At 48.6% G+C, this 21,588-nt stretch overlaps 3 non-coding genes across 3 annotated transcripts; all 3 read right to left on the bottom strand.

Moving 5' to 3' along the window:
- Window positions 1-3,781: 3,781 nt before the first annotated feature.
- Window positions 3,782-3,854, bottom strand: TRNAA-UGC (transfer RNA alanine (anticodon UGC)). Its single transcript has one exon. It is a non-coding gene; the product is annotated as a tRNA-Ala (tRNA).
- A 3,808-nt stretch (window positions 3,855-7,662) lies between these two features.
- On the bottom strand, window positions 7,663-7,735 carry TRNAA-UGC (transfer RNA alanine (anticodon UGC)). Its single transcript has one exon. It is a non-coding gene; the product is annotated as a tRNA-Ala (tRNA).
- Window positions 7,736-11,509: 3,774 nt separating this feature from the next.
- Window positions 11,510-11,582, bottom strand: TRNAA-UGC (transfer RNA alanine (anticodon UGC)). Its single transcript has one exon. It is a non-coding gene; the product is annotated as a tRNA-Ala (tRNA).
- Between the last annotated feature and the right edge of the window lie 10,006 nt (window positions 11,583-21,588).

The following is a 21,588-nucleotide window of genomic DNA, read 5'->3' on the forward strand; positions in this document are numbered from 1 at the left end:
TTCTGAGCAAACGATCTTAAAGGACAGCTTAGTCTTTAGCTAGCACCTGCTTGGCTGTCCAGGGACCTGTAGTGCGTAAAGTCGCTTCTCTTCATCTGCCAGGGGAAAAATCACAATCTCACCTTTTTGCCCAAAACAAAAAGTAATGGAGCTACAAATAAAGCTGCAGATGGCCATCCATTGCAATGAGGATTGGCTAACTAGGTATTGATAGCAGAGTGACTCCACTGCCACGCCCTTTCACGCTGGGCCTGCGCTTGTGATCCGGAGGCTGCACACCAACCCCATAGACCCGAGAGCTCGATTGAGAAGGTGCTTGCCTGCTGTTTAAGGCCGCTTGCACGCTGCTTGGAGCCAAAGGCCCAGCGTTGGAGTGCATTTGTCATTTTTACCAGATGGACATATTTTCCAATAGAGCGTCAGAATACTAAACAGGTAAGATTGAGGTCTGGAAACGGAGTCCACTTTCCAACGTGTGTCCCATAAAGCGGAAGTGTCCAGCCGAGTGCAAGCAGGTGCAGGTTGCACGCGTGTTATGGGACAGTGCAGCTTTGGACGTGATCCAATGCTCCCGTAGTTATCAGTGGGCCAGTACAGGTGACACCAGTGAGAGAAGAGGAAAAGAAAGAACTCTCGAGCTGTTGGCTGAGAGGCCCCAGTGGCCTTATGGATAAGGCAGTGGCCTATATAAACCAGCGATCATGGGTTCAAGTCCCATCAGGGGTGGATCCTGGAATTTTGTTCAAACTTCTGCCAAAGATATATGCAGGAGTAGAGGGTGGGTGCAGGCTATTATTTTGCTGGGGGGCGCTGTGTAGTCCCGAACGTGCCCTTCTGGTAGGAGACTTTAAATGCCGGCCCCATAGACCCGAGAGCTGAATAGAGAAGGTGCTTGCTTCTCATTTTATTTCTCTCTGTTGCATAGTTTCACGCCCGCTGCCAGCCTTGGTGCGGAAATGTGTAACGTTTTGGCATAGTAGAAAATGGAAATGGTGAAAATGGTGAAATGGTGAAAATGGTGAAAAATGGTGAAATGGTGAAAATGGTGCCAATGTTATATGCGGGAGTAGAGGGTGGGTGCAGGCTATTATTTTGCTGGGGGGCGCTGTGTAGTCCCGAACGTGCCCTGCTGGTGGGAGACTTTAAATGCCGGCCCCATAGACCCGAGAGCTGAATAGAGAAGGTGCTTGCTTCTCATTTTATTTCTCTCTGTTGCATAGTTTCACGCCAGCTGCCAGCCTTGGTGCAGAAATGTGTAACGTTTTGGCATAGTAGAAAATGGACGGAAGACTTTTGGGATGATGGTAAACACCCTGCAGCCAGCAGCGCATGCCTCATTTGCGAGGATTTAAGAGTTTTGAATAAAAAAAGTCAAATGAAAGAAAAGTTTCTTGCTGGAGAATGCGGGATGCCCGCTACCTCTCGCATGCTAAGCGAGTGCTCTACCATCTGAGCTAATTCCCCTTCTGAGCAAATGATCTTAAAGGACAGCTTAGTCTTTAGCTCGCTCTTGCTTGGCTGTCCAGGGACCTGTAGTGCGTAAAGTCGCTTCTCTTCATCTGCCAGGGGAAAAATCACAATCTCACCTTTTTGCCCAAAACAAAAAGCAATGGAGCTACAAATAAAGCTGCAGATGGCCATCCATTGCAATGAGGATTGACCAACTAGGTCTTAATAGCAGAGTGACTCCACTGCCACGCCCTTTCACGCTGGACCTGCGCTTGTGATCAAGAGGCTGCACACCAACCCCATAGACCCGAGAGCTGAATTGAGAAGGTGCTTGCCTGCTGTTTAAGGCCGCTTGCACGCTGCTTGGAGCCAAAGGCCCAGCGTTGGAGTGCATTTGTCATTTTTACCAGATGGACATATTTTCCAATAGAGCGTCAGAATGCCTTATGGATAAGGCAGTGGCCTACTAAACCAGGGATTGTGGGTTCGAGTCCCGTTCAAACTGCTGCCAAAGTTTTTTGCGGGAGTAGAGGGTGGGTGCAGGCTATTATTTTGCTGGGGGGCGCTGTGTAGTCCCGAACGTGCCCTGCTGGTAGGAGACTTTAAATGCCGGCCCCATAGACCCGAGAGCTGAATAGAGAAGGTGCTTGCTTCTCATTTTATTTCTCTCTGTTGCATAGTTTCACGTCAGCTGCCAGCCTTGGTGCAGAAATGTGTAACGTTTTGGCATAGTAGAAAATGGACGGAAGTCTTTTGGGACGATAGTAAACACCCTGAAGCCAGCAGCGCATGCCTCATTTGCGAGGATTTAAGAGTTTTGAATAAAATAGTCAAATTGAAGAAACGTTTCTTGCTGGAGAATGCGGGTCTCGCATGCAAAGCGAGCGCTCTACCATCTGAGCTAATTCCCCTTCTGAGCAAACGATCTTAAAGGACAGCTTAGTCTTTAGCTAGCACCTGCTTGGCTGTCCAGGGACCTGTAGTGCATAAAGTCGCTTCTCTTCATCTGCCAGGGGAAAAATCACAATGTCACCTTTTTGCCCAAAACAAAAAGTAATGGAGCTACAAATAAAGCTGCAGATGGCCATCCATTGCAATGAAGATTGGCCAACTAGGTCTGAATAGCAGAGTGACTCCACTGCCACGCCCTTTCACGCTGGACCTGCGTTTGTGATCCGGAGGCTGCACACCAACCCCATAGACCCGAGAGCTCGATTGAGAAGGTGCTTGCCTGCTGTTTAAGGCCGCTTGCATGCTGCTTGGAGCCAAAGGCCCAGCGTTGGAGTGCATTTGTCATGTTTACCAGATGGACATATTTTCCAATAGAGCGTCAGAATACTAAACAGGTAAGATTGAGTTCTGGAAATTGAGTCCACTTTCCAACGTGTGTCCCATAAAGCGGAAGTGTCCAGCCGAGTGCAAGCAGGTGCAGGTTGCACGCGTGTTATGGGACAGTGCAGCTTCGGACGTGATCCATTGCTCCCGTAGTTATCAGTGGGCCAGTACAGGTGACACCAGTGAGAGAAGAGGAAAAGAAAGAACTCTCGAGCTTTTGGCTGAGAGGCCCCAGTGGCCTTATGGATAAGGCAGTGGCCTACATAAACCAGCGATCATGGGTTCAAGTCCCTTCAGGGGTGGATCCTGGAATTTTGTTCAAACTTCTGCCAAAGATATATGCAGGAGTAGAGGGTGGGTGCAGGCTATTATTTTGCTGGGGGGCGCTGTGTAGTCCCGAACGTGCCCTGCTGGTAGGAGACTTTAAATGCCGGCCCCATAGACCCGAGAGCTGAATAGAGAAGGTGCTTGCTTCTCATTTTATTTCTCTCTGTTGCATAGTTTCACGCCCGCTGCCAGCCTTGGTGCAGAAATGTGTAACGTTTTGGCATAGTAGAAAATGGAAATGGTGAAAATGGTGAAATGGTGAAAATGGTGAAAAATGGTGAAATGGTGAAAATGGTGAAAAATGGTGAAATGGTGAAAATGGTGCCAAAGTTATATGCGGGAGTAGAGGGTGGGTGCAGGCTATTATTTTGCTGGGGGGCGCTGTGTAGTCCCGAACGTGCCCTGCTGGTCGGAGACTTTAAATGCCGGCCCCATAGACCCGAGAGCTGAATAGAGAAGGTGCTTGCTTCTCATTTTATTTCTCTCTGTTGCATAGTTTCACGCCCGCTGCCAGCCTTGGTGCGGAAATGTGTAACGTTTTGGCATAGTAGAAAATGGACGGAAGACTTTTGGGACGATAGTAAACACCCTGAAGCCAGCAGCGCATGCCTCATTTGCGAGGATTTAAGAGTTTTGAATAAAATAGTCAAATTGAAGAAACGTTTCTTGCTGGAGAATGCGGGCATCGATCCCGCTACCTCTCGCATGCAAAGCGAGCGCTCTACCATCTGAGCTAATTCCCCTTCTGAGCAAATGATCTTAAAGGACAGCTTAGTCTTTAGCTCGCACCTGCTTGGCTGTCCAGGGACCTGTAGTGCATAAAGTCGCTTCTCTTCATCTGCCAGGGGAAAAATCACAATCTCACCTTTTTGCCCAAAACAAAAAGTAATGGAGCTACAAATAAAGCTGCAGATGGCCATCCATTGCAATGAGGATTGGCCAACTAGGTCTGAATAGCAGAGTGACTCCACTGCCACGCCCTTTCACGCTGGACCTGCGCTTGTGATCAAGAGGCTGCACACCAACCCCATAGACCCGAGAGCTGAATTGAGAAGGTGCTTGCCTGCTGTTTAAGGCCGCTTGCACGCTGCTTGGAGCCAAAGGCCCAGCGTTGGAGTGCATTTGTCATGTTTACCAGATGGACATATTTTCCAATAGAGCGTCAGAATACTAAACAGGTAAGATTGAGTTCTGGAAATTGAGTCCACTTTCCAACGTGTGTCCCATAAAGCGGAAGTGTCCAGCCGAGTGCAAGCAGGTGCAGGTTGCACGCGTGTTATGGGACAGTGCAGCTTCGGACGTGATCCAATGCTCCCGTAGTTATCAGTGGGCCAGTACAGGTGACACCAGTGAGAGAAGAGGAAAAGAAAGAACTCTCGAGCTGTTGGCTGAGAGGCCCCAGTGGCCTTATGGATAAGGCAGTGGCCTATATAAACCAGCGATCATGGGTTCAAGTCCCATCAGGGGTGGATCCTGGAATTTTGTTCAAACTTCTGCCAAAGATATATGCAGGAGTAGAGGGTGGGTGCAGGCTATTATTTTGCTGGGGGGCGCTGTGTAGTCCCGAACGTGCCCTGCTGGTAGGAGACTTTAAATGCCGGCCCCATAGACCCGAGAGCTGAATAGAGAAGGTGCTTGCTTCTCATTTTATTTCTCTCTGTTGCATAGTTTCACGCCCGCTGCCAGCCTTGGTCCGGAAATGTGTAACGTTTTGGCATAGTAGAAAATGGAAATGGTGAAAATGGTGAAAATGGTGAAATGGTGAAAATGGTGAAAAATGGTGAAATGGTGAAAATGGTGCCAAAGTTATATGCGGGAGTAGAGGGTGGGTGCAGGCTATTATTTTGCTGGGGGGCGCTGTGTAGTCCCGAACGTGCCCTGCTGGTCGGAGACTTTAAATGCCGGCCCCATAGACCCGAGAGCTGAATAGAGAAGGTGCTTGCTTCTCATTTTATTTCTCTCTGTTGCATAGTTTCACGCCAGCTGCCAGCCTTGGTGCAGAAATGTGTAACGTTTTGGCATAGTAGAAAATGGACGGAAGACTTTTGGGATGATAGTAAACACCCTGAAGCCAGCAGCGCATGCCTCATTTGCGAGGATTTAAGAGTTTTGAATAAAAAAAGTCAAATGAAAGAAAAGTTTCTTGCTGGAGAATGCGGGATGCCCGCTACCTCTCGCATGCTAAGCGAGTGCTCTACCATCTGAGCTAATTCCCCTTCTGAGCAAATGATCTTAAAGGACAGCTTAGTCTTTAGCTCGCTCTTGCTTGGCTGTCCAGGGACCTGTAGTGCGTAAAGTCGCTTCTCTTCATCTGCCAGGGGAAAAATCACAATCTCACCTTTTTGCCCAAAACAAAAAGCAATGGAGCTACAAATAAAGCTGCAGATGGCCATCCATTGCAATGAGGATTGACCAACTAGGTCTTAATAGCAGAGTGACTCCACTGCCACGCCCTTTCACGCTGGACCTGCGCTTGTGATCAAGAGGCTGCACACCAACCCCATAGACCCGAGAGCTGAATTGAGAAGGTGCTTGCCTGCTGTTTAAGGCCGCTTGCACGCTGCTTGGAGCCAAAGGCCCAGCGTTGGAGTGCATTTGTCATTTTTACCAGATGGACATATTTTCCAATAGAGCGTCAGAATGCCTTATGGATAAGGCAGTGGTCTACTAAACCAGGGATTGTGGGTTCGAGTCCCGTTCAAACTTCTGCCAAAGTTTTTTGCGGGAGTAGAGGGTGGGTGCAGGCTATTATTTTGCTGGGGGCGCTGTGTAGTCCCGAACGTGCCCTGCTGGTAGGAGACTTTAAATGCCGGCCCCATAGACCCGAGAGCTGAATAGAGAAGGTGCTTGCTTCTCATTTTATTTCTCTCTGTTGCATAGTTTCACGCCCGCTGCCAGCCTTGGTCCGGAAATGTGTAACGTTTTGGCATAGTAGAAAATGGAAATGGTGAAAATGGTGAAAATGGTGAAATGGTGAAAATGGTGAAAAATGGTGAAATGGTGAAAATGGTGCCAAAGTTATATGCGGGAGTAGAGGGTGGGTGCAGGCTATTATTTTGCTGGGGGGCGCTGTGTAGTCCCGAACGTGCCCTGCTGGTGGGAGACTTTAAATGCCGGCCCCATAGACCCAAGAGCTGAATAGAGAAGGTGCTTGCTTCTCATTTTATTTCTCTCTGTTGCATAGTTTCACGCCAGCTGCCAGCCTTGGTGCAGAAATGTGTAACGTTTTGGCATAGTAGAAAATGGACGGAAGACTTTTGGGATGATAGTAAACACCCTGAAGCCAGCAGCGCATGCCTCATTTGCGAGGATTTAAGAGTTTTGAATAAAAAAAGTCAAATGAAAGAAAAGTTTCTTGCTGGAGAATGCGGGATGCCCGCTACCTCTCGCATGCTAAGCGAGTGCTCTACCATCTGAGCTAATTCCCCTTCTGAGCAAATGATCTTAAAGGACAGCTTAGTCTTTAGCTCGCTCTTGCTTGGCTGTCCAGGGACCTGTAGTGCGTAAAGTCGCTTCTCTTCATCTGCCAGGGGAAAAATCACAATCTCACCTTTTTGCCCAAAACAAAAAGCAATGGAGCTACAAATGGCCATCCATTGCAATGAGGATTGACCAACTAGGTCTTAATAGCAGAGTGACTCCACTGCCACGCCCTTTCACGCTGGACCTGCGCTTGTGATCAAGAGGCTGCACACCAACCCCACAGACCCGAGAGCTGAATTGAGAAGGTGCTTGCCTGCTGTTTAAGGCCTCTTGCACGCTGCTTGGAGCCAAAGGCCCAGCGTTGGAGTGCATTTGTCATTTTTACCAGATGGACATATTTTCCAATAGAGCGTCAGAATGCCTTATGGATAAGGCAGTGGTCTACTAAACCAGGGATTGTGGGTTCGAGTCCCGTTCAAACTTCTGCCAAAGTTTTTTGCGGGAGTAGAGGGTGGGTGCAGGCTATTATTTTGCTGGGGGGCGCTGTGTAGTCCCGAACGTGCCCTGCTGGTAGGAGACTTTAAATGCCGGCCCCATAGACCCGAGAGCTGAATAGAGAAGGTGCTTGCTTCTAATTTTATTTCTCTCTGTTGCATAGTTTCACGCCCGCTGCCAGCCTTGGTGCGGAAATGTGTAACGTTTTGGCATAGTAGAAAATGGAAATGGTGAAAATGGTGAAATGGTGAAAATGGTGAACAATGGTGAAATGGTGAAAATGGTGCCAAAGTTATATGCGGGAGTAGAGGGTGGGTGCAGGCTATTATTTTGCTGGGGGGCGCTGTGTAGTCCCGAACGTGCCCTGCTGGTAGGAGACTTTAAATGCCGGCCCCATAGACCCGAGAGCTGAATAGAGAAGGCGCTTGCTTCTCATTCTATTTCTCTCTGTTGCATAGTTTCACGCCAGCTGCCAGCCTTGGTGCAGAAATGTGTAACGTTTTGGCATAGTAGAAAATGGACGGAAGACTTTTGGGACGATAGTAAACACCCTGAAGCCAGCAGCGCATGCCTCATTTGCGAGGATTTAAGAGTTTTGAATAAAAAAAGTGAAATGGAAGAAACGTTTCTTGCTGGAGAATGCGGGCATCGATCCCGCTACCTCTCGCATGCAAAGCGAGCGCTCTACCATCTGAGCTAATTCCCCTTCTGAGCAAATGATCTTAAAGGACAGCTTAGTCTTTAGCTCGCACTTGCTTGGCTGTCCAGGGACCTGTAGTGCTTAAAGTCGCTTCTCTTCATCTGCCAGGGGAAAGAATCACAATCTCACCTTTTTGCCCAAAACAAAAAGTAATGGAGCTACAAATAAAGCTGCAGATGGCCATCCATTGCAATGAGGATTGGCTAACTAGGTATTGATAGCAGAGTGACTCCACTGCCACGCCCTTTCACGCTGGGCCTGCGCTTGTGATCCGGAGGCTGCACACCAACCCCATAGACCCGAGAGCTCGATTGAGAAGGTGCTTGCCTGCTGTTTAAGGCCGCTTGCACGCTGCTTGGAGCCAAATGCCCAGCGTTGGAGTGCATTTGTCATGTTTACCAGATGGACATATTTTCCAATAGAGCGTCAGAATACTAAACAGGTAAGATTGAGTTCTGGAAATTGAGTCCACTTTCCAACGTGTGTCCCATAAAGCGGAAGTGTCCAGCCGAGTGCAAGCAGGTGCAGGTTGCACGCGTGTTATGGGACAGTGCAGCTTCGGACGTGATCCAATGCTCCCGTAGTTATCAGTGGGCCAGTACAGGTGACACCAGTGAGAGAAGAGGAAAAGAAAGAACTCTCGAGCTGTTGGCTGAGAGGCCCCAGTGGCCTTATGGATAAGGCAGTGGCCTATATAAACCAGCGATCATGGGTTCAAGTCCCATCAGGGGTGGATCCTGGAATTTTGTTCAAACTTCTGCCAAAGATATATGCAGGAGTAGAGGGTGGGTGCAGGCTATTATTTTGCTGGGGGGCGCTGTGTAGTCCCGAACGTGCCCTTCTGGTAGGAGACTTTAAATGCCGGCCCCATAGACCCGAGAGCTGAATAGAGAAGGTGCTTGCTTCTCATTTTATTTCTCTCTGTTGCATAGTTTCACGCCCGCTGCCAGCCTTGGTGCGGAAATGTGTAACGTTTTGGCATAGTAGAAAATGGAAATGGTGAAAATGGTGAAATGGTGAAAATGGTGAAAAATGGTGAAATGGTGAAAATGGTGCCAAAGTTATATGCGGGAGTAGAGGGTGGGTGCAGGCTATTATTTTGCTGGGGGGCGCTGTGTAGTCCCGAACGTGCCCTGCTGGTGGGAGACTTTAAATGCCGGCCCCATAGACCCGAGAGCTGAATAGAGAAGGTGCTTGCTTCTCATTTTATTTCTCTCTGTTGCATAGTTTCACGCCAGCTGCCAGCCTTGGTGCAGAAATGTGTAACGTTTTGGCATAGTAGAAAATGGACGGAAGACTTTTGGGATGATAGTAAACACCCTGCAGCCAGCAGCGCATGCCTCATTTGCGAGGATTTAAGAGTTTTGAATAAAAAAAGTCAAATGAAAGAAAAGTTTCTTGCTGGAGAATGCGGGATGCCCGCTACCTCTCGCATGCTAAGCGAGTGCTCTACCATCTGAGCTAATTCCCCTTCTGAGCAAATGATCTTAAAGGACAGCTTAGTCTTTAGCTCGCTCTTGCTTGGCTGTCCAGGGACCTGTAGTGCGTAAAGTCGCTTCTCTTCATCTGCCAGGGGAAAAATCACAATCTCACCTTTTTGCCCAAAACAAAAAGCAATGGAGCTACAAATAAAGCTGCAGATGGCCATCCATTGCAATGAGGATTGACCAACTAGGTCTTAATAGCAGAGTGACTCCACTGCCACGCCCTTTCACGCTGGACCTGCGCTTGTGATCAAGAGGCTGCACACCAACCCCATAGACCCGAGAGCTGAATTGAGAAGGTGCTTGCCTGCTGTTTAAGGCCGCTTGCACGCTGCTTGGAGCCAAAGGCCCAGCGTTGGAGTGCATTTGTCATTTTTACCAGATGGACATATTTTCCAATAGAGCGTCAGAATGCCTTATGGATAAGGCAGTGGCCTACTAAACCAGGGATTGTGGGTTCGAGTCCCGTTCAAACTGCTGCCAAAGTTTTTTGCGGGAGTAGAGGGTGGGTGCAGGATATTATTTTGCTGGGGGGCGCTGTGTAGTCCCGAACGTGCCCTGCTGGTAGGAGACTTTAAATGCCGGCCCCATAGACCCGAGAGCTGAATAGAGAAGGTGCTTGCTTCTCATTTTATTTCTCTCTGTTGCATAGTTTCACGTCAGCTGCCAGCCTTGGTGCAGAAATGTGTAACGTTTTGGCATAGTAGAAAATGGACGGAAGTCTTTTGGGACGATAGTAAACACCCTGAAGCCAGCAGCGCATGCCTCATTTGCGAGGATTTAAGAGTTTTGAATAAAATAGTCAAATTGAAGAAACGTTTCTTGCTGGAGAATGCGGGTCTCGCATGCAAAGCGAGCGCTCTACCATCTGAGCTAATTCCCCTTCTGAGCAAACGATCTTAAAGGACAGCTTAGTCTTTAGCTAGCACCTGCTTGGCTGTCCAGGGACCTGTAGTGCATAAAGTCGCTTCTCTTCATCTGCCAGGGGAAAAATCACAATGTCACCTTTTTGCCCAAAACAAAAAGTAATGGAGCTACAAATAAAGCTGCAGATGGCCATCCATTGCAATGAAGATTGGCCAACTAGGTCTGAATAGCAGAGTGACTCCACTGCCACGCCCTTTCACGCTGGACCTGCGCTTGTGATCCGGAGGCTGCACACCAACCCCATAGACCCGAGAGCTCGATTGAGAAGGTGCTTGCCTGCTGTTTAAGGCCGCTTGCATGCTGCTTGGAGCCAAAGGCCCAGCGTTGGAGTGCATTTGTCATGTTTACCAGATGGACATATTTTCCAATAGAGCGTCAGAATACTAAACAGGTAAGATTGAGTTCTGGAAATTGAGTCCACTTTCCAACGTGTGTCCCATAAAGCGGAAGTGTCCAGCCGAGTGCAAGCAGGTGCAGGTTGCACGCGTGTTATGGGACAGTGCAGCTTCGGACGTGATCCATTGCTCCCGTAGTTATCAGTGGGCCAGTACAGGTGACACCAGTGAGAGAAGAGGAAAAGAAAGAACTCTCGAGCTTTTGGCTGAGAGGCCCCAGTGGCCTTATGGATAAGGCAGTGGCCTACATAAACCAGCGATCATGGGTTCAAGTCCCATCAGGGGTGGATCCTGGAATTTTGTTCAAACTTCTGCCAAAGATATATGCAGGAGTAGAGGGTGGGTGCAGGCTATTATTTTGCTGGGGGGCGCTGTGTAGTCCCGAACGTGCCCTGCTGGTAGGAGACTTTAAATGCCGGCCCCATAGACCCGAGAGCTGAATAGAGAAGGTGCTTGCTTCTCATTTTATTTCTCTCTGTTGCATAGTTTCACGCCCGCTGCCAGCCTTGGTGCGGAAATGTGTAACGTTTTGGCATAGTAGAAAATGGAAATGGTGAAAATGGTGAAATGGTGAAAATGGTGAAAAATGGTGAAAATGGTGAAAAATGGTGAAATGGTGAAAATGGTGCCAAAGTTATATGCGGGAGTAGAGGGTGGGTGCAGGCTATTATTTTGCTGGGGGGCGCTGTGTAGTCCCGAACGTGCCCTGCTGGTGGGAGACTTTAAATGCCGGCCCCATAGACCCGAGAGCTGAATAGAGAAGGTGCTTGCTTCTCATTTTATTTCTCTCTGTTGCATAGTTTCACGCCAGCTGCCAGCCTTGGTGCAGAAATGTGTAACGTTTTGGCATAGTAGAAAATGGACGGAAGACTTTTGGGATGATAGTAAACACCCTGCAGCCAGCAGCGCATGCCTCATTTGCGAGGATTTAAGAGTTTTGAATAAAATAGTCAAATTGAAGAAACGTTTCTTGCTGGAGAATGCGGGCATCGATCCCGCTACCTCTCGCATGCAAAGCGAGCGCTCTACCATCTGAGCTAATTCCCCTTCTGAGCAAATGATTTTAAAGGACAGCTTAGTCTTTAGCTCGCACCTGCTTGGCTGTCCAGGGACCTGTAGTGCATAAAGTCGCTTCTCTTCATCTGCCAGGGGAAAAATCACAATCTCACCTTTTTGCCCAAAACAAAAAGTAATGGAGCTACAAATAAAGCTGCAGATGGCCATCCATTGCAATGAGGATTGGCCAACTAGGTCTGAATAGCAGAGTGACTCCACTGCCACGCCCTTTCACGCTGGACCTGCGCTTGTGATCAAGAGGCTGCACACCAACCCCATAGACCCGAGAGCTGAATTGAGAAGGTGCTTGCCTGCTGTTTAAGGCCGCTTGCACGCTGCTTGGAGCCAAAGGCCCAGCGTTGGAGTGCATTTGTCATGTTTACCAGATGGACATATTTTCCAATAGAGCGTCAGAATACTAAACAGGTAAGATTGAGTTCTGGAAATTGAGTCCACTTTCCAACGTGTGTCCCATAAAGCGGAAGTGTCCAGCCGAGTGCAAGCAGGTGCAGGTTGCACGCGTGTTATGGGACAGTGCAGCTTCGGACGTGATCCAATGCTCCCGTAGTTATCAGTGGGCCAGTACAGGTGACACCAGTGAGAGAAGAGGAAAAGAAAGAACTCTCGAGCTGTTGGCTGAGAGGCCCCAGTGGCCTTATGGATAAGGCAGTGGCCTATATAAACCAGCGATCATGGGTTCAAGTCCCATCAGGGGTGGATCCTGGAATTTTGTTCAAACTTCTGCCAAAGATATATGCAGGAGTAGAGGGTGGGTGCAGGCTATTATTTTGCTGGGGGGCGCTGTGTAGTCCCGAACGTGCCCTGCTGGTAGGAGACTTTAAATGCCGGCCCCATAGACCCGAGAGCTGAATAGAGAAGGTGCTTGCTTCTCATTTTATTTCTCTCTGTTGCATAGTTTCACGCCCGCTGCCAGCCTTGGTCCGGAAATGTGTAACCTTTTGGCATAGTAGAAAATGGAAATGGTGAAAATGGTGAAAATGGTGAAATGGTGAAAATGGTGAAAAATGGTGAAATGGTGAAAATGGTGCCAAAGTTATATGCGGGAGTAGAGGGTGGGTGCAGGCTATTATTTTGCTGGGGGGCGCTGTGTAGTCCCGAACGTGCCCTGCTGGTCGGAGACTTTAAATGCCGGCCCCATAGACCCGAGAGCTGAATAGAGAAGGTGCTTGCTTCTCATTTTATTTCTCTCTGTTGCATAGTTTCACGCCAGCTGCCAGCCTTGGTGCAGAAATGTGTAACGTTTTGGCATAGTAGAAAATGGACGGAAGACTTTTGGGATGATAGTAAACACCCTGAAGCCAGCAGCGCATGCCTCATTTGCGAGGATTTAAGAGTTTTGAATAAAAAAAGTCAAATGAAAGAAAAGTTTCTTGCTGGAGAATGCGGGATGCCCGCTACCTCTCGCATGCTAAGCGAGTGCTCTACCATCTGAGCTAATTCCCCTTCTGAGCAAATGATCTTAAAGGACAGCTTAGCCTTTAGCTCGCTCTTGCTTGGCTGTCCAGGGACCTGTAGTGCGTAAAGTCGCTTCTCTTCATCTGCCAGGGGAAAAATCACAATCTCACCTTTTTGCCCAAAACAAAAAGCAATGGAGCTACAAATAAAGCTGCAGATGGCCATCCATTGCAATGAGGATTGACCAACTAGGTCTTAATAGCAGAGTGACTCCACTGCCACGCCCTTTCACGCTGGACCTGCGCTTGTGATCAAGAGGCTGCACACCAACCCCATAGACCCGAGAGCTGAATTGAGAAGGTGCTTGCCTGCTGTTTAAGGCCGCTTGCACGCTGCTTGGAGCCAAAGGCCCAGCGTTGGAGTGCATTTGTCATTTTTACCAGATGGACATATTTTCCAATAGAGCGTCAGAATGCCTTATGGATAAGGCAGTGGTCTACTAAACCAGGGATTGTGGGTTCGAGTCCCGTTCAAACTTCTGCCAAAGTTTTTTGCGGGAGTAGAGGGTGGGTGCAGGCTATTATTTTGCTGGGGGCGCTGTGTAGTCCCGAACGTGCCCTGCTGGTAGGAGACTTTAAATGCCGGCCCCATAGACCCGAGAGCTGAATAGAGAAGGTGCTTGCTTCTCATTTTATTTCTCTCTGTTGCATAGTTTCACGCCCGCTGCCAGCCTTGGTCCGGAAATGTGTAACGTTTTGGCATAGTAGAAAATGGAAATGGTGAAAATGGTGAAAATGGTGAAATGGTGAAAATGGTGAAAAATGGTGAAATGGTGAAAATGGTGCCAAAGTTATATGCGGGAGTAGAGGGTGGGTGCAGGCTATTATTTTGCTGGGGGGCGCTGTGTAGTCCCGAACGTGCCCTGCTGGTGGGAGACTTTAAATGCCGGCCCCATAGACCCGAGAGCTGAATAGAGAAGGTGCTTGCTTCTCATTTTATTTCTCTCTGTTGCATAGTTTCACGCCAGCTGCCAGCCTTGGTGCAGAAATGTGTAACGTTTTGGCATAGTAGAAAATGGACGGAAGACTTTTGGGATGATAGTAAACACCCTGAAGCCAGCAGCGCATGCCTCATTTGCGAGGATTTAAGAGTTTTGAATAAAAAAAGTCAAATGAAAGAAAAGTTTCTTGCTGGAGAATGCGGGATGCCCGCTACCTCTCGCATGCTAAGCGAGTGCTCTACCATCTGAGCTAATTCCCCTTCTGAGCAAATGATCTTAAAGGACAGCTTAGTCTTTAGCTCGCTCTTGCTTGGCTGTCCAGGGACCTGTAGTGCGTAAAGTCGCTTCTCTTCATCTGCCAGGGGAAAGAATCACAATCTCACCTTTTTGCCCAAAACAAAAAGCAATGGAGCTACAAATGGCCATCCATTGCAATGAGGATTGACCAACTAGGTCTTAATAGCAGAGTGACTCCACTGCCACGCCCTTTCACGCTGGACCTGCGCTTGTGATCAAGAGGCTGCACACCAACCCCACAGACCCGAGAGCTGAATTGAGAAGGTGCTTGCCTGCTGTTTAAGGCCTCTTGCAAGCTGCTTGGAGCCAAAGGCCCAGCGTTGGAGTGCATTTGTCATTTTTACCAGATGGACATATTTTCCAATAGAGCGTCAGAATGCCTTATGGATAAGGCAGTGGTCTACTAAACCAGGGATTGTGGGTTCGAGTCCCGTTCAAACTTCTGCCAAAGTTTTTTGCGGGAGTAGAGGGTGGGTGCAGGCTATTATTTTGCTGGGGGGCGCTGTGTAGTCCCGAACGTGCCCTGCTGGTAGGAGACTTTAAATGCCGGCCCCATAGACCCGAGAGCTGAATAGAGAAGGTGCTTGCTTCTCATTTTATTTCTCTCTGTTGCATAGTTTCACGCCCGCTGCCAGCCTTGGTGCGGAAATGTGTAACGTTTTGGCATAGTAGAAAATGGAAATGGTGAAAATGGTGAAATGGTGAAAATGGTGAACAATGGTGAAATGGTGAAAATGGTGCCAAAGTTATATGCGGGAGTAGAGGGTGGGTGCAGGCTATTATTTTGCTGGGGGGCGCTGTGTAGTCCCGAACGTGCCCTGCTGGTAGGAGACTTTAAATGCCGGCCCCATAGACCCGAGAGCTGAATAGAGAAGGCGCTTGCTTCTCATTCTATTTCTCTCTGTTGCATAGTTTCACGCCAGCTGCCAGCCTTGGTGCAGAAATGTGTAACGTTTTGGCATAGTAGAAAATGGACGGAAGACTTTTGGGACGATAGTAAACACCCTGAAGCCAGCAGAGCATGCCTCATTTGCGAGGATTTAAGAGTTTTGAATAAAATAGTCAAATTGAAGAAACGTTTCTTGCTGGAGAATGCGGGTCTCGCATGCAAAGCGAGCGCTCTACCATCTGAGCTAATTCCCCTTCTGAGCAAACGATCTTAAAGGACAGCTTAGTCTTTAGCTAGCACCTGCTTGGCTGTCCAGGGACCTGTAGTGCGTAAAGTCGCTTCTCTTCATCTGCCAGGGGAAAAATCACAATCTCACCTTTTTGCCCAAAACAAAAAGTAATGGAGCTACAAATAAAGCTGCAGATGGCCATCCATTGCAATGAGGATTGGCTAACTAGGTATTGATAGCAGAGTGACTCCACTGCCACGCCCTTTCACGCTGGGCCTGCGCTTGTGATCCGGAGGCTGCACACCAACCCCATAGACCCGAGAGCTCGATTGAGAAGGTGCTTGCCTGCTGTTTAAGGCCGCTTGCATGCTGCTTGGAGCCAAAGGCCCAGCGTTGGAGTGCATTTGTCATGTTTACCAGATGGACATATTTTCCAATAGAGCGTCAGAATACTAAACAGGTAAGATTGAGTTCTGGAAATTGAGTCCACTTTCCAACGTGTGTCCCATAAAGCGGAAGTGTCCAGCCGAGTGCAAGCAGGTGCAGGTTGCACGCGTGTTATGGGACAGTGCAGCTTCGGACGTGATCCAATGCTCCCGTAGTTATCAGTGGGCCAGTACAGGTGACACCAGTGAGAGAAGAGGAAAAGAAAGAACTCTCGAGCTTTTGGCTGAGAGGCCCCAGTGGCCTTATGGATAAGGCAGTGGCCTACATAAACCAGCGATCATGGGTTCAAGTCCCATCAGGGGTGGATCCTGGAATTTTGTTCAAACTTCTGCCAAAGATATATGCAGGAGTAGAGGGTGGGTGCAGGCTATTATTTTGCTGGGGGGCGCTGTGTAGTCCCGAACGTGCCCTGCTGGTAGGAGACTTTAAATGCCGGCCCCATAGACCCGAGAGCTGAATAGAGAAGGTGCTTGCTTCTCATTTTATTTCTCTCTGTTGCATAGTTTCACGCCCGCTGCCAGCCTTGGTGCGGAAATGTGTAACGTTTTGGCATAGTAGAAAATGGAAATGGTGAAAATGGTGAAATGGTGAAAATGGTGAAAAATGGTGAAATGGTGAAAATGGTGCCAAAGTTATATGCGGGAGTAGAGGGTGGGTGCAGGCTATTATTTTGCTGGGGGGCGCTGTGTAGTCCCGAACGTGCCCTGCTGGTGGGAGACTTTAAATGCCGGCCCCATAGACCCGAGAGCTTAATAGAGAAGGTGCTTGCTTCTCATTTTATTTCTCTCTGTTGCATAGTTTCACGCCAGCTGCCAGCCTTGGTGCAGAAATGTGTAACGTTTTGGCATAGTAGAAAATGGACGGAAGACTTTTGGGATGATAGTAAACACCCTGAAGCCAGCAGCGCATGCCTCATTTGCGAGGATTTAAGAGTTTTGAATAAAAAAAGTCAAATGAAAGAAAAGTTTCTTGCTGGAGAATGCGGGATGCCCGCTACCTCTCGCATGCTAAGCGAGTGCTCTACCATCTGAGCTAATTCCCCTTCTGAGCAAATGATCTTAAAGGACAGCTTAGTCTTTAGCTCGCTCTTGCTTGGCTGTCCAGGGACCTGTACTGCGTAAAGTCGCTTCTCTTCATCTGCCAGGGGAAAAATCACAATCTCACCTTTTTGCCCAAAACAAAAAGCAATGGAGCTACAAATAAAGCTGCAGGTGGCCATCCATTGCAATGAGGATTGACCAACTAGGTCTTAATAGCAGAGTGACTCCACTGCCACGCCCTTTCACGCTGGACCTGCGCTTGTGATCAAGAGGCTGCACACCAACCCCATAGACCCGAGAGCTGAATTGAGAAGGTGCTTGCCTGCTGTTTAAGGCCGCTTGCACGCTGCTTGGAGCCAAAGGCCCAGCGTTGGAGTGCATTTGTCATTTTTACAAGATGGACATATTTTCCAATAGAGCGTCAGAATGCCTTATGGATAAGGCAGTGGCCTACTAAACCAGGGATTGTGGGTTCGAGTCCCGTTCAAACTGCTGCCAAAGTTTTTTGCGGGAGTAGAGGGTGGGTGCAGGCTATTATTTTGCTGGGGGGCGCTGTGTAGTCCCGAACGTGCCCTGCTGGTAGGAGACTTTAAATGCCGGCCCCATAGACCCGAGAGCTGAATAGAGAAGGTGCTTGCTTCTCATTTTATTTCTCTCTGTTGCATAGTTTCACGCCAGCTGCCAGCCTTGGTGCAGAAATGTGTAACGTTTTGGCATAGTAGAAAATGGACGGAAGTCTTTTGGGACGATAGTAAACACCCTGAAGCCAGCAGCGCATGCCTCATTTGCGAGGATTTAAGAGTTTTGAATAAAATAGTCAAATTGAAGAAACGTTTCTTGCTGGAGAACGCGGGCATCGATCCCGCTACCTCTCGCATGCAAAGCGAGCGCTCTACCATCTGAGCTAATTCCCCTTCTGAGCAAACTATCTTAAAGGACAGCTTAGTCTTTAGCTAGCACCTGCTTGGCTGTCCAGGGACCTGTAGTGCGTAAAGTCGCTTCTCTTCATCTGCCAGGGGAAAAATCACAATCTCACCTTTTTGCCCAAAACAAAAAGTAATGGAGCTACAAATAAAGCTGCAGATGACCATCAATTGCAATGAGGATTGGCTAACTAGGTATTGATAGAAGAGTGACTCCACTGCCACGCCCTTTCACGCTGGACCTGCGCTTGTGATCCGGAGGCTGCACACCAACCCCATAGACCCGAGAGCTCGATTGAGAAGGTGCTTGCCTGCTGTTTAAGGCCGCTTGCATGCTGCTTGGAGCCAAAGGCCCAGCGTTGGAGTGCATTTGTCATGTTTACCAGATGGACATATTTTCCAATAGAGCGTCAGAATACTAAACAGGTAAGATTGAGTTCTGGAAATTGAGTCCACTTTCCAACGTGTGTCCCATAAAGCGGAAGTGTCCAGCCGAGTGCAAGCAGGTGCAGGTTGCACGCGTGTTATGGGACAGTGCAGCTTCGGACGTGATCCATTGCTCCCGTAGTTATCAGTGGGCCAGTACAGGTGACACCAGTGAGAGAAGAGGAAAAGAAAGAACTCTCGAGCTTTTGGCTGAGAGGCCCCAGTGGCCTTATGGATAAGGCAGTGGCCTACATAAACCAGCGATCATGGGTTCAAGTCCCATCAGGGGTGGATCCTGGAATTTTGTTCAAACTTCTGCCAAAGATATATGCAGGAGTAGAGGGTGGGTGCAGGCTATTATTTTGCTGGGGGGCGCTGTGTAGTCCCGAACGTGCCCTGCTGGTAGGAGACTTTAAATGCCGGCCCCATAGACCCGAGAGCTGAATAGAGAAGGTGCTTGCTTCTCATTTTATTTCTCTCTGTTGCATAGTTTCACGCCCGCTGCCAGCCTTGGTGCGGAAATGTGTAACGTTTTGGCATAGTAGAAAATGGAAATGGTGAAAATGGTGAAATGGTGAAAATGGTGAAAATGGTGAAATGGTGAAAATGGTGAAAAATGGTGAAATGGTGAAAATGGTGCCAAAGTTATATGCGGGAGTAGAGGGTGGGTGCAGGCTATTATTTTGCTGGGGGGCGCTGTGTAGTCCCGAACGTGCCCTGCTGGTGGGAGACTTTAAATGCCGGCCCCATAGACCCGAGAGCTGAATAGAGAAGGTGCTTGCTTCTCATTTTATTTCTCTCTGTTGCATAGTTTCACGCCAGCTGCCAGCCTTGGTGCAGAAATGTGTAACGTTTTGGCATAGTAGAAAATGGACGGAAGACTTTTGGGATGATAGTAAACACCCTGCAGCCAGCAGCGCATGCCTCATTTGCGAGGATTTAAGAGTTTTGAATAAAAAAAGTCAAATGAAAGAAAAGTTTCTTGCTGGAGAATGCGGGATGCCCGCTACCTCTCGCATGCTAAGCGAGTGCTCTACCATCTGAGCTAATTCCCCTTCTGAGCAAATGATCTTAAAGGACAGCTTAGTCTTTAGCTCGCTCTTGCTTGGCTGTCCAGGGACCTGTAGTGCGTAAAGTCGCTTCTCTTCATCTGCCAGGGGAAAAATCACAATCTCACCTTTTTGCCCAAAACAAAAAGCAATGGAGCTACAAATAAAGCTGCAGATGGCCATCCATTGCAATGAGGATTGGCCAACTAGGTCTGAATAGCAGAGTGACTCCACTGCCACGCCCTTTCACGCTGGACCTGCGCTTGTGATCAAGAGGCTGCACACCAACCCCATAGACCCGAGAGCTGAATTGAGAAGGTGCTTGCCTGCTGTTTAAGGCCGCTTGCACGCTGCTTGGAGCCAAAGGCCCAGCGTTGGAGTGCATTTGTCATTTTTACCAGATGGACATATTTTCCAATAGAGCGTCAGAATACTAAACAAGATTGAGGTTAGATTGAGGTCTGGAAATTGAGTCCACTTTCCAACGTGTGTCCCATAAAGCGGAAGTGTCCAGCCGAGTGCAAGCAGGTGCAGGTTGCACGCGTGTTTTGGGACAGTGCAGCTTTGGACGTGATCCAATGCTCCCGTAGTTATCAGTGGGCCAGTACAGGTGACACCAGTGAGAGAAGAGGAAAAGAAAGAACTCTCGAGCTGTTGGCTGAGCGGCCGCAGTGGCCTTATGGATAAGGCAGTGGCCTACTAAACCAGGGATTGTGGGTTTGAGCCCCATCAGGGGTGGATCCTGGAATTTTGTTCAAACTTCTGCCAAAGTTAATATGCGGGAGTAGAGGGTGGGTGCAGGCTATTATTTTGCTGGGGGGCGCTGTGTAGTCCCGAACGTGCCCTGCTGGTAGGAGACTTTAAATGCCGGCCCCATAGACCCGAGAGCTGAATAGAGAAGGTGCTTGCTTCTCATTTTATTTCTCTCTGTTGCATAGTTTCACGCCCGCTGCCAGCCTTGGTGCGGAAATGTGTAACGTTTTGGCATAGTAGAAAATGGACGGAAGACTTTTGGGACGATAGTAAACACCCTGAAGCCAGCAGCGCATGCCTCATTTGCGAGGATTTAAGAGTTTTGAATAAAAAAAGTCAAATGAAAGAAAAGTTTCTTGCTGGAGAACGCGGGATGCCCGCTACCTCTCGCATGCTAAGCGAGTGCTCTACCATCTGAGCTAATTCCCCTTCTGAGCAAATGATCTTAAAGGACAGCTTAGTCTTTAGCTCGCACCTGCTTGGCTGTCCAGGGACCTGTAGTGCGTAAAGTCGCTTCTCTTCATCTGCCAGGGGAAAAATCACAATGTCACCTTTTTGCCCAAAACAAAAAGTAATGGAGCTACAAATAAAGCTGCAGATGACCATCAATTGCAATGAGGATTGACCAACTAGGTCTTAATAGCAGAGTGACTCCACTGCCACGCCCTTTCACGCTGGACCTGCGCTTGTGATCAAGAGGCTGCACACCAACCCCATAGACCCGAGAGCTGAATTGAGAAGGTGCTTGCCTGCTGTTTAAGGCCGCTTGCATGCTGCTTGGAGCCAAAGGCCCAGCGTTGGAGTGCATTTGTCATGTTTACCAGATGGACATATTTTCCAATAGAGCGTCAGAATACTAAACAGGTAAGATTGAGTTCTGGAAATTGAGTCCACTTTCCAACGTGTGTCCCATAATGCGGAAGTGTCCAGCCGAGTGCAAGCAGGTGCAGGTTGCACGCGTGTTATGGGACAGTGCAGCTTCGGACGTGATCCAATGCTCCCGTAGTTATCAGTGGGCCAGTACAGGTGACACCAGTGAGAGAAGAGGAAAAGAAAGAACTCTCGAGCTTTTGGCTGAGAGGCCCCAGTGGCCTTACGGATAAGGCAGTGGCCTACATAAACCAGCGATCATGGGTTCAAGTCCCATCAGGGGTGGATCCTGGAATTTTGTTCAAACTTCTGCCAAAGATATATGCAGGAGTAGAGGGTGGGTGCAGGCTATTATTTTGCTGGGGGGCGCTGTGTAGTCCCGAACGTGCCCTGCTGGTAGGAGACTTTAAATGCCGGCCCCATAGACCCGAGAGCTGAATAGAGAAGGTGCTTGCTTCTCATTTTATTTCTCTCTGTTGCATAGTTTCACGCCCGCTGCCAGCCTTGGTGCAGAAATGTGTAACGTTTTGGCATAGTAGAAAATGGACGGAAGTCTTTTGGGACGATAGTAAACACCCTGAAGCCAGCAGCGCATGCCTCATTTGCGAGGATTTAAGAGTTTTGAATAAAATAGTCAAATTGAAGAAACGTTTCTTGC

The sequence above is a fragment of the Ambystoma mexicanum genome, chromosome 5q (genome assembly GCF_040938575.1).
Source record: "Ambystoma mexicanum isolate Mex_15411 chromosome 5q, UKY_AmexF1_1, whole genome shotgun sequence".
Lineage (NCBI taxonomy): Eukaryota > Metazoa > Chordata > Amphibia > Caudata > Ambystomatidae > Ambystoma > Ambystoma mexicanum.